Raw genomic sequence first — 10,638 nt, 5'->3', positions numbered from 1 at the left:
CGGGTTGTGGGTACGAGCCGTTGGAGGCCGTCACGCTTGTGAGGCTTTAAGCTTAGAAGTAAGAGCACGATTTACGAGCGAAGCACACTTCAAGGGTATAACTTCTTTCTCCCTTCTCCTAATTATTGTTTAATTATGTTTATGTATGCTTTATTGCTTTAATTATTGGGGCGGGTATTGGGGGGTTTCTATTCTACGTAGAGACGGTCTCTACGAAACCCTACACTATCAACTTGATCACCTTTTCTGATAAGGGCCTACCCCCGAAAGGTGATAAACACAATAAAGCTTTAAACCTTACGGTGGTGTGTAAAAGAATGAATGTGCCAATGACCCTTGTACATAATGGTTCAGCAATTGATGTATGCCCACTTCGTACTGCAAGAATGTTGGGAATCACTAGTAGAAAAACTAATTTAGAAGCGGTTCAAACCCCCTAATTGGAAGCGGTTTTGAACCGCTTCGGTTTGGGGGGCTTGCCATTGTCAGTTAGAATTGGAAGCGATTTGAACCACTTCCAATTTGTGTAGAATTGGAAGCGGTTTGGCGCCAAACCGCTTCCAATTCCCATTTTTAAAAAACAAAAAATTCTACAATTGGAAACGGTTTTGGCGCCAAACCGTTTCCAATTATAGAATTTTTTTTCTTTATTTTTTTTATTTTTTTTATATTTTATTACTAATAATATTAATATAATAATATTATTAGTGACCTTTCACAATAATTTCAGTAATAGTAAAATAATATTATTAATCGATATAAATTTATTATTATTAATTAATAATTAAATTAATATTTAAATTAATATTAATAGTTTGATTTCGGTGAATGCACATTGATTTTGGTACGATGTTTTTTGAGAAAAACCAAAATGCAAAACACTTACCATTGTATCATCCCAAAACATTTGAAGCAACCCTTTAGGTATCTCTGCCTAGTCAAGTGTGATCGGTATTTTACGAGTCAATATCCCAATGTGTGTGGAATATTTGCTGCGCCATTGCCCAGTAGGTTGACCCAACTCGTCAAACTCAAGAATCATGGGTTCCCCGGGTTTCTTAAAAGCTTTTGTTGCACCTCTTACCTTTCTCTTCCCCGGTGCCTTTCCACCACTACTGGTTTTCACTTGACGTTGCATTTGTCCTTGTGAATCTCGTACAAACTCTACAATTGGAAACGGTTTTGGCGCCAAACCGTTTCCAATTATAGAATTTTTTTTCTTTATTTTTTTATTTTTTTTATATTTTATTACTAATAATATTAATATAATCATATTATTAGTGACCTTTCACAATAATTTCAGTATTATTAATTAAAAGTAAAATAATATTATTAATCGATATAAATTTATTATTATTAATTAATAATTAAATTAATATTAATAGTTTGATTTCGGTGAATGCACATTGATTTTGGTACGATGTTTTTTGAGAAAAACCAAAATGCAAAACACTTACCATTGTATTATCCCAAAACATATGAAGCAACCCTTTAGGTATCTCTGCCCAGTCAAGTGTGATCGGTATTTTACGAGTCAATATCCCAATGTGTGTGGAATATTTGCTGCGCCATTGCCCAGTAGGTTGACCCAACTCGTCAAACTCAAGAATCATGGGTTCCCCGGGTTTCTTAAAAGCTTTTGTTGCACCTCTTACTTTTCTCTTCCCCGGTGCCTTTCCACCACTACTGGTTTTCACTTGACGTTGCATTTGTCCTTGTGAATCTCGTACAAACTCTACAATTGGAAACGGTTTTGGCGCCAAACTGTTTCCAATTATAGAATTTTTTTTCTTTATTTTTTTATTTTTTTTATATTTTATTACTAATAATATTAATATAATAATATTATTAGTGACCTTTCACAATAATTTAAGTATTATTAATTAATAGTAAAATAATATTATTAATCGATATAAATTTATTATTATTAATTAATAATTAAATTAATATTAATAGTTTGATTTCGGTGAATGCACATTGATTTTGGTACGATGTTTTTTGAGAAAAACCAAAATGCAAAACACTTACCATTGTATCATCCCAAAACATTTGAAGCAACCCTTTAGGTATCTCTGCCCAGTCAAGTGTGATCGGTATTTTACGAGTCAATATCCCAATGTGTGTGGAATATTTGCTGCGCCATTGCCCAGTAGGTTGACCCAACTCGTCAAACTCAAGAATCATGGGTTCCCCGGGTTTCTTAAAAGCTTTTGTTGCACCTCTTACCTTTCTCTTCCCCGGTGCCTTTCCACCACTACTGGTTTTCACTTGACGTTGCATTTGTCCTTGTGAATCTCGTACAAACTCTACAATTGGAAACGGTTTTGGCGCCAAACCGTTTCCAATTATAGAATTTTTTTTCTTTATTTTTTTATTTTTTTTATATTTTATTACTAATAATATTAATATAATCATATTATTAGTGACCTTTCACAATAATTTCAGTATTATTAATTAAAAGTAAAATAATATTATTAATCGATATAAATTTATTATTATTAATTAATAATTAAATTAATATTAATAGTTTGATTTCGGTGAATGCACATTGATTTTGGTACGATGTTTTTTGAGAAAAACCAAAATGCAAAACACTTACCATTGTATTATCCCAAAACATATGAAGCAACCCTTTAGGTATCTCTGCCCAGTCAAGTGTGATCGGTATTTTACGAGTCAATATCCCAATGTGTGTGGAATATTTGCTGCGCCATTGCCCAGTAGGTTAACCCAACTCGTCAAACTCAAGAATCATGGGTTCCCCGGGTTTCTTAAAAGCTTTTGTTGCACCTCTTACTTTTCTCTTCCCCGGTGCCTTTCCACCACTACTGGTTTTCACTTGACGTTGCATTTGTCCTTGTGAATCTCGTACAAACTCTACAATTGGAAACGGTTTTGGCGCCAAACTGTTTCCAATTATAGAATTTTTTTTCTTTATTTTTTTATTTTTTTTATATTTTATTACTAATAATATTAATATAATAATATTATTAGTGACCTTTCACAATAATTTAAGTATTATTAATTAATAGTAAAATAATATTATTAATCGATATAAATTTATTATTATTAATTAATAATTAAATTAATATTAATAGTTTGATTTCGGTGAATGCACATTGATTTTGGTACGATGTTTTTTGAGAAAAACCAAAATGCAAAACACTTACCATTGTATCATCCCAAAACATTTGAAGCAACCCTTTAGGTATCTCTGCCCAGTCAAGTGTGATCGGTATTTTACGAGTCAATATCCCAATGTGTGTGGAATATTTGCTGCGCCATTGCCCAGTAGGTTGACCCAACTCGTCAAACTCAAGAATCATGGGTTCCCCGGGTTTCTTAAAAGCTTTTGTTGCACCTCTTACCTTTCTCTTCCCCGGTGCCTTTCCACCACTACTGGTTTTCACTTGACGTTGCATTTGTCCTTGTGAATCTCGTACAAACTCGGAGACAATATCATCCCTAATAGGGGGGCACATTCAACTTGTATTTTATAAGCATCAAGCCTACGCTGCAAGTCATCATGAGCTTGGTCTTCTAGTTCACCCAAATCTTGCTCGTTGTTGACATCATACAATTCGTCACCAAATTGAGAACTACCAATGTCTTCATCATCCATATCCTCTTCGTGGTGAATATATTCATCACCACCCATTTTATGTAGACACCAACCACCACAAGACACGCAAATAGTTAGTCATTAGTAACATGTTTACAAGTTGAAAATGCTTAAAGACATTAATTTCATGCTAATTCAAGGTTATAGGAGCGAAATAAGTTCAAAATGGCAAAAATGAGCAACTAACTTTCCCAACTTGTTTATTTTCATTCCTAGTTCGCATCTAATCCTTCTAACAACTCATATTTGGTAAACAAAACATGTTTACAAGTTGAAAATGCTTGAAAGTCATTGATTTCATGCTAATTTAAATTTATAGGAGCGAAATAAGTTCAAAATGGCAAAAATGAGCTACTAACTTTCCCAACTTCTTTATTTTCATTCCTAGTTCACATCTAATCCTTCTAACAACTCATATTTGGTATACAAAACATGTTTACAAAAAATTACGATGCTTAAAAAATTGTACCTCATTCGAGTATTCCCTCATTGTGGTCTGCTCGAATATAATATGCATCCTTGTCTACATCATTTGCTACATCAAGTGTAGGGGCGGTGAAAAGGGGGCGAATCATCAAACGCATCATAATCAGTCCTCGTCTTCAACATCTCCAACCCCTAAAATTCTTCTGTTGCTAGCAAGGACGATGGACCATTTTGGATTAGCTGGGTCAGTTACATAGAACACTTGCTTGGCTTGAGATGCAAGGATGAATGGTTCCAAACTGTCCCGCAAGTGGCCAAGTTCTACAAGAGTGAAGTCATCATGTTTGACGTTGCGCCTAATATTATCGACCCATTTACACTTAAATAGACCTACCTTGAACTCACGGTAATCTAGTTCCCATATTTCCTGAATTCGTCCGTAGTAGGATAATTGTGCGTCAACCGGTGTTGTATCCTTCGCACTTGCAAACTCTCTTGATGAAGCCACAAGAGTGACACCACTGTTTTGAGTCGTTGAGGATGAAAGGAATGGTGTCCTTCCAACAAGTGTATTCTTCCGATAGAGGGTTCAGAATTATTACGGAGATAATTCCTCAGTAAGGTCAAGTGATCGGAATGCCTAGGTGGAGGCCGCTTCCGATCAGTAATATCGAGGTACAATTGATATTACAGCTTAATCTTAACTGAACCCTTCGGGTCGAACCCAATCAAATCACCAATCCGAGACGACGAATTAATCCGAAAGGATTTAATGAGTCGATAGAGTTTTACGAATACAAACGTCAAAAATCGAGCCTAGGGCGTCGAGACCGAGCGCCGCAAAATCACAAGCAACAAGTATGAGCGTAGCCGTAGCTAGGCTAGGCTAGCTCATCTCATGCTTAGGCGCATTGTGGTAGGCACTATCGCAGCTTAGGTGCGCCCTGGCAGCCCATAGCAAGCTAGCAGCATGCTAGCATGGGTGCCTGGGTGCGCATGGCAGCCATCGCAAGCCCCACAAGCACCAGGCAGCCCATCGCAGCTAGCAACGTGCTAGCCTGGGTGCCTGGGTGCTCATGGGCACTATCGCTAGCCCACGCACCAAGCACAGCTAGCTTGCAGGCAGCGCTGGCCTTGCGTGTGTGCTAGGCACCATCGCAGGCCACGCACCAAGCACAGCGCTAGTGCGTGCTGGCCTGGATGCACGTAGCTGTGGAAGCACGGGCGAGTGGTGCTGGCTGGCTAGGGCCATGCGTATGATGGCCTGGCTATGCGAGAGCCACGCATGCATGTGCGTGTGCCTGTGATAGCAAGGCAGCAGCACCACACATGCGTGTGCGTGTCCCTGCGAGAGCATGGCAGCAGCGCCCAGCACCCAGCACAAGGCGTGGCTCGCTAGCAGCACGCAAGTGCTGGGCTGGGTGATGCGTGGTGCGCCAGCCAGCCTAGCTGCCTTGTAAATGGCGGTTTAAGGAGAAGTGGGGACCAAAGCCACCAAGCTTCCCTTGGGGAGCAAGGCAATGGTCCCCCCCATGGGATATGGTCCTCACCTAACCCATTCTCTCCTATTTCCACTTGTTGGCTTGTGATTGTTTTGCATAATTATTTATTTTGGAATTAAATAAATTATTGCAATTGCACATGATCCCACATTGATCATGTAAAGGGGTTTCAAGTCCCCATTCTCTATAAATACCCACTTGGTTGGGATTTTGATAATACAACCTTGAGTGGAATTAAAAAGGCAACTCTAAGAAAGAGTAAACCTTTGATTCGTAAAACTCATAGTTATTTTGTCCGGGTCTTGACTAACCTTCAAGACTTAGGACGCTCAGGTTGGGTCGAGGGTACGATCCGTCGGAGATCTCGTCTTTTCGGGATTTTGAAGTAAGAGCTCTTTGGGAGCGAAGCACGCGTCAAAGGTATAATTCTTGTTCTTAATCTTGTTTGATTAAGTTTATTATGCTTGTTTAATTGCTTTAATTAAGGGGCGGTCTTGGTGGGTTTCCTTCCGCGTAGTGTCGGGTCACTACGAAACCCTACAGCGGTATCGGAGCCACGCTCCTTTTAATTTTTGCAATTATTTTTTAATTAAGGTGTTTTAAAGGAATTTAATTTTCTGGTTCATGTTCATCTAATTAGATTGGACGCTCGTTTTAATTAATTATTTAAAACTCGATTTTATTTTCGATTTGGCTGTCGAACCCAGATTTTGCCTCAAAAATAGTGATTTTTGGGTGGAATCGACATTCTGGAACTGTTTCAAACCTTTTAAGAATGTCCAGAAGCCGAATTCAAACGAGAAACCCAATTTTTCTGGGGTTTTTCGTTTTTTAACGAAATTTTTTAATTCTTTTTAAGCCTTGATTAATGCAAGCATTACAAGGTTAGATTAAATGCACATTTGCATTACTAATCTACTGGTTTTAAAATATCCTTGAGCAAAATAATGGAGTGTTAATTAGTGCTTAAGTTGATATACCAATTTATCACATACACTTGTTTTTCACAAATTTTGCAAATAAATTGCAATGAGGTGTGAAAACTTGTTGTGATTTTGTATTTTAAGTTCCCAAATAATGCTAAAGTTCTAATCTTTAAAGGTTTAAATGATTGGAACAGTAACCCTAAATTCCATGTTGAACAAAGTTTGGATTTTTTCATGTTTTGGTTTATTAAAATCCATTAAGTTCAATTACTTGTGAGTAAAATTTGATTAATCTTTATATTGGAAGATGTAATCTTGGTATTTTACACAAGTATGCAAGTTGGAAAATTTTTATTGGACGGTTAATTTATTTTTCCAACTCCCTTTTGTCAAATCCATTATTAATTTGCATATTGGCAAGATTAATTTTGGACATAGCTCATTTTATTTTAAGCATAAAGTTTGACTTAATTTTTGTTCAAAATTGAAATTTTGGATAAATTTAGGCTTATGCACCAAATAAAATAAATTTGTTTGAGTTAGACTTAATTTTATTTTTCCTCAAAATTAATTCTAAAATGTAATTTGGAATTAATTATTGTCACACATAGATCGGAATTAAAATTCCGAGTAAAATTCACGCAAAACGATGCAAAACTGCAAGCGTCACCAAGGCTAGTCGGGCTGCTTAGCAGCCCACATGTAGGCTGCCTGTGGTGCGCATATGGTGGTGCATCGTTTGGTGCGTGGCTGTGTGGCGAGGAGGGGTTTGTTGTGTGGTGCGTGTGCTGGCGCATGGGCTTTAGGCTACTGGTGCGCTTTTGCTGCTGCTGGGCAGCGAGGCAGCAAGCCCCAGCCAGCCAGCCCACAGCTTCCTGCGCTAACAAGCTGCTAGCATGCGTAGCATGCTGCTGGTGCTAGCTAGCAAGGCATGCCGTGCTAGGCACACTTGCTAGCTGCCAGCACCACGCACCATGGCGCAGGGCCATGGGCTGCCTAGCAGCCATGGTGCGCCATGCATCATAGGATGATGCCCTTTTTTTCTTAGTACTTGAGCTATGATTTTGCGACTTTGCCGTTTTAATAATTTTAATTAATTATTTTAACGAGGCTAAAAACCTCGATTTTCGATTTTGCGAAATTTTGACAAATTATGGGTTATGCCGACTTAATTAATCGGATTAATTAAGTACGGATGCGGAATTTAGTGGGAGCTTAGTTAAGCGCGTAAGCATTTTGCGTTTAGAAATAATGGATTAAACCACTTTGACTAGTTTTAATTAGGCGTGTTAACTGGATTAACCACCTAATTTAGTTACTAGTTTTGCGTGTTTTATTATGTATTTCGTAAAATTGCATGGGCCGTTCATAAATAGTGAACGGGTGAATGAAAGATTGCTTTCAAAACAGGTTCTTTGAAAATGGCAACTAGTGGGGCCCGACTAGGATAGAAAATACGGACTGCGTTCCGTTATGTATTTTTGTAAATCTAAATACGGTCTGCGAACCGTTAAGTATTTTTGTACTATTAGATTAATCTTAGTCGTTCTAGCTAGCTTCTTTTATTTCATTTTGGCCAAGATGTCTCAATACGGCGTTTCGACGAAGACGAGCCAAGATGAAGACCCATGGAAATTGAAGATTTCAAGGGGTCATGCTAGTTGCCAAATGCATCTATTTTATGCCTTATATATTGATATTATATATGATTGCTAGATGCATGTCTAGGATTTCTATTATGTTACGATGATTAGTTAAGTTCACTTAAATCAACCAACATAGAAACCCTAGGTCCCTTAATAATATTGAGCTAAAATTTGTCGTTCCAAGAACAACACTTACCGAACTAATGCGCGTATGTGATGGATTACGCCAAAGCGAGGCATAACTACTTCCCTAGGAACGTAAGGTATACTAGGTATACAAGTTGTCTTGGTTAAGCTCAACGATATCAGTAAGGAGTCCTTAGATGTCGTGGCAAAAGAGATAAAATGTCAAGAATACATTAGATGCGACATTATATAAAACCGATAGTAGCTTGGAGCTATTAGCAATTAGATTGCTTACCTTAAGATATTTAATGGTTGAGACAAGCCAAAGCATAATTAACCATTTCTTGATCTTTGGGATCCCGGAATCATTTTATTCTCGCCCATAAGGGACATTCTTAAACATGCGTGGATAAAATGTTCAATAAGTTTGAATATGTGCATGAACGCTTTAAATTTCAACTTATTGATGTATGAATGGTTTTTCACTTCAAATTCTTCCAATTGTAGAACAATGTCTGCAAGTAACTCAAACAACAACCAAATGTGCCCGGAACTCCCCGAAAATTTAGCTATCAAGCTTAACTTAACAAACCTTGATGAATGGGAAAAAGAACTCAGGAGAACTCTCCGGAGTTGTTCCAAAGAGTATGTTCTGGATACTTCCCTCCCAACCTTCTGTTCCAAGACCCTCTTGAGTGACGAAACTTATTGTGCATGGTCGAAAGACTGCAAATTAGTGTCACAACTCATGGCTAACTCCATCCCGGAAGAATGGAAAGAAAAACTTCCATTCTCTTTCCCGGACCTGTTCCTTGGAGGACTAAGGGACGTTGTCGGTGTGATATTCTCTAAGAGTTTCAACGACAACAATGATGGACTCTTGTTTGAAGTGACTAGGTCACTTACGGACATGAATGTAAAGCCATTGGATCAAGGTTGTCTTGCGAAAGAGAGGTACCATCTTTGGTCTACGATCTGCAACACTTAGTTGAGAACGGGCATGCCCCTCCGACCCCATGTGGCAAGAATGACTAGGCTCTTCAAGCACATGGAACTCCTCGGAATTCCACTAAAAGGTGGAATGGCTGGTCATATTTTGCTCACTTCACTCCACTTAGGATATGATGCATTAAAGGCATATATTTCTGATTCAAAGGAGACACATTCCTTGAAGAATGTGGTGGAGCTACTTCACCAGGCCAACTCATTTGGGGCAACCAAAAGACCATCAAGAAGGAGGGATCTCAAGGTTAAGGCTAAGATGCGTTGCTTCTACTGTGGCGGGCAAGGCCACTTCAAGAGAGAATGCAAGCTCTTTCGGGAAGAGGAGGAGAGGAATGGAGCATCCGCCTCATGTATCTTCCTTAACACTTGTGGATTAAGCTTATCATATGTATTAGATACCAAGTATGACTCACTTAAGGTTGCCTTTTCAGGGACCAAGTGAGAAGCTTATCAAGTGTTGGTGCAAGAGCAAGAAGACGACGAAGATGGTTTTTCGGTCGTGCTTGCATGCACAATTTTGTCTACGACATGTAATTAAACTATTTCCAGTTTTTCATCATGCTTTGAACATATTATGATCCACGACGTTGGACGGCTAGGAATTTCAAGTGTAAGACTTTGACAATAGTTGTTTCAAGTTTGTCTTACAAATTTATTTTCAAATAAATTGCATGTTTTACATATGACAAAAGTTGATACCACCAGCTAAGACCATCGAGTCGAATCAAACCTACTTGTGGCATTGTCGTCTTGGCCATATTAACATCAAACGCATCAAGAAACTTCTTCAAGAAGGTGTTCTTGACTAATTTGACTTAGAGTCATTTGAAAATTGCGAAGGATGCTTATTAGGAAAGATGATAAAAAAGCCATTCTCCAAGTTGGGAGAAAGGGCAAGTTACTTATTAGGTCTAATACACACGGATGTATATGGACCAATGAGCACACCCGCAAGGCAAGGTTACCGATATTTCATCACTTTCACCGACGATTATAGTAGATATGGCTATATCTACCTAATGTCGAATAAATCTGAATCCTTTGAGAAGTTCAAAGAATTTCAGAAAGAAGTTGAAAATCAATTTGGCAAGAAAACTAAAGCACTTCGATCGGATCGAGGTGGCGAATATTTGAGCCATGAATTCGACGATCACTTGAGAGAAAATGGCATTCTTTCAGAGTTGACACCTCCCGGAACTCTTCAATGGAACGAAGTGTCCGAACGGAGGAATCAGACCTTGTTAGACATGGTTCGATCAATGATGGGTCTTAGTGAACTCCCTATCTCGTTCTGGGGACATGCGCTACAAACAGCAGCACTAACACTGAATAGAGCTCCGTAAAAAGTTGTTGAAAAGACTCCATATGAATTATGGACTAAGAAA

This window comes from Chenopodium quinoa, unplaced genomic scaffold (genome assembly GCF_001683475.1).
Source record: "Chenopodium quinoa cultivar QQ74 unplaced genomic scaffold, ASM168347v1, whole genome shotgun sequence".
NCBI classification, from domain to species: domain Eukaryota; kingdom Viridiplantae; phylum Streptophyta; class Magnoliopsida; order Caryophyllales; family Amaranthaceae; genus Chenopodium; species Chenopodium quinoa.
This window is presented reverse-complemented; position numbering follows the sequence as displayed.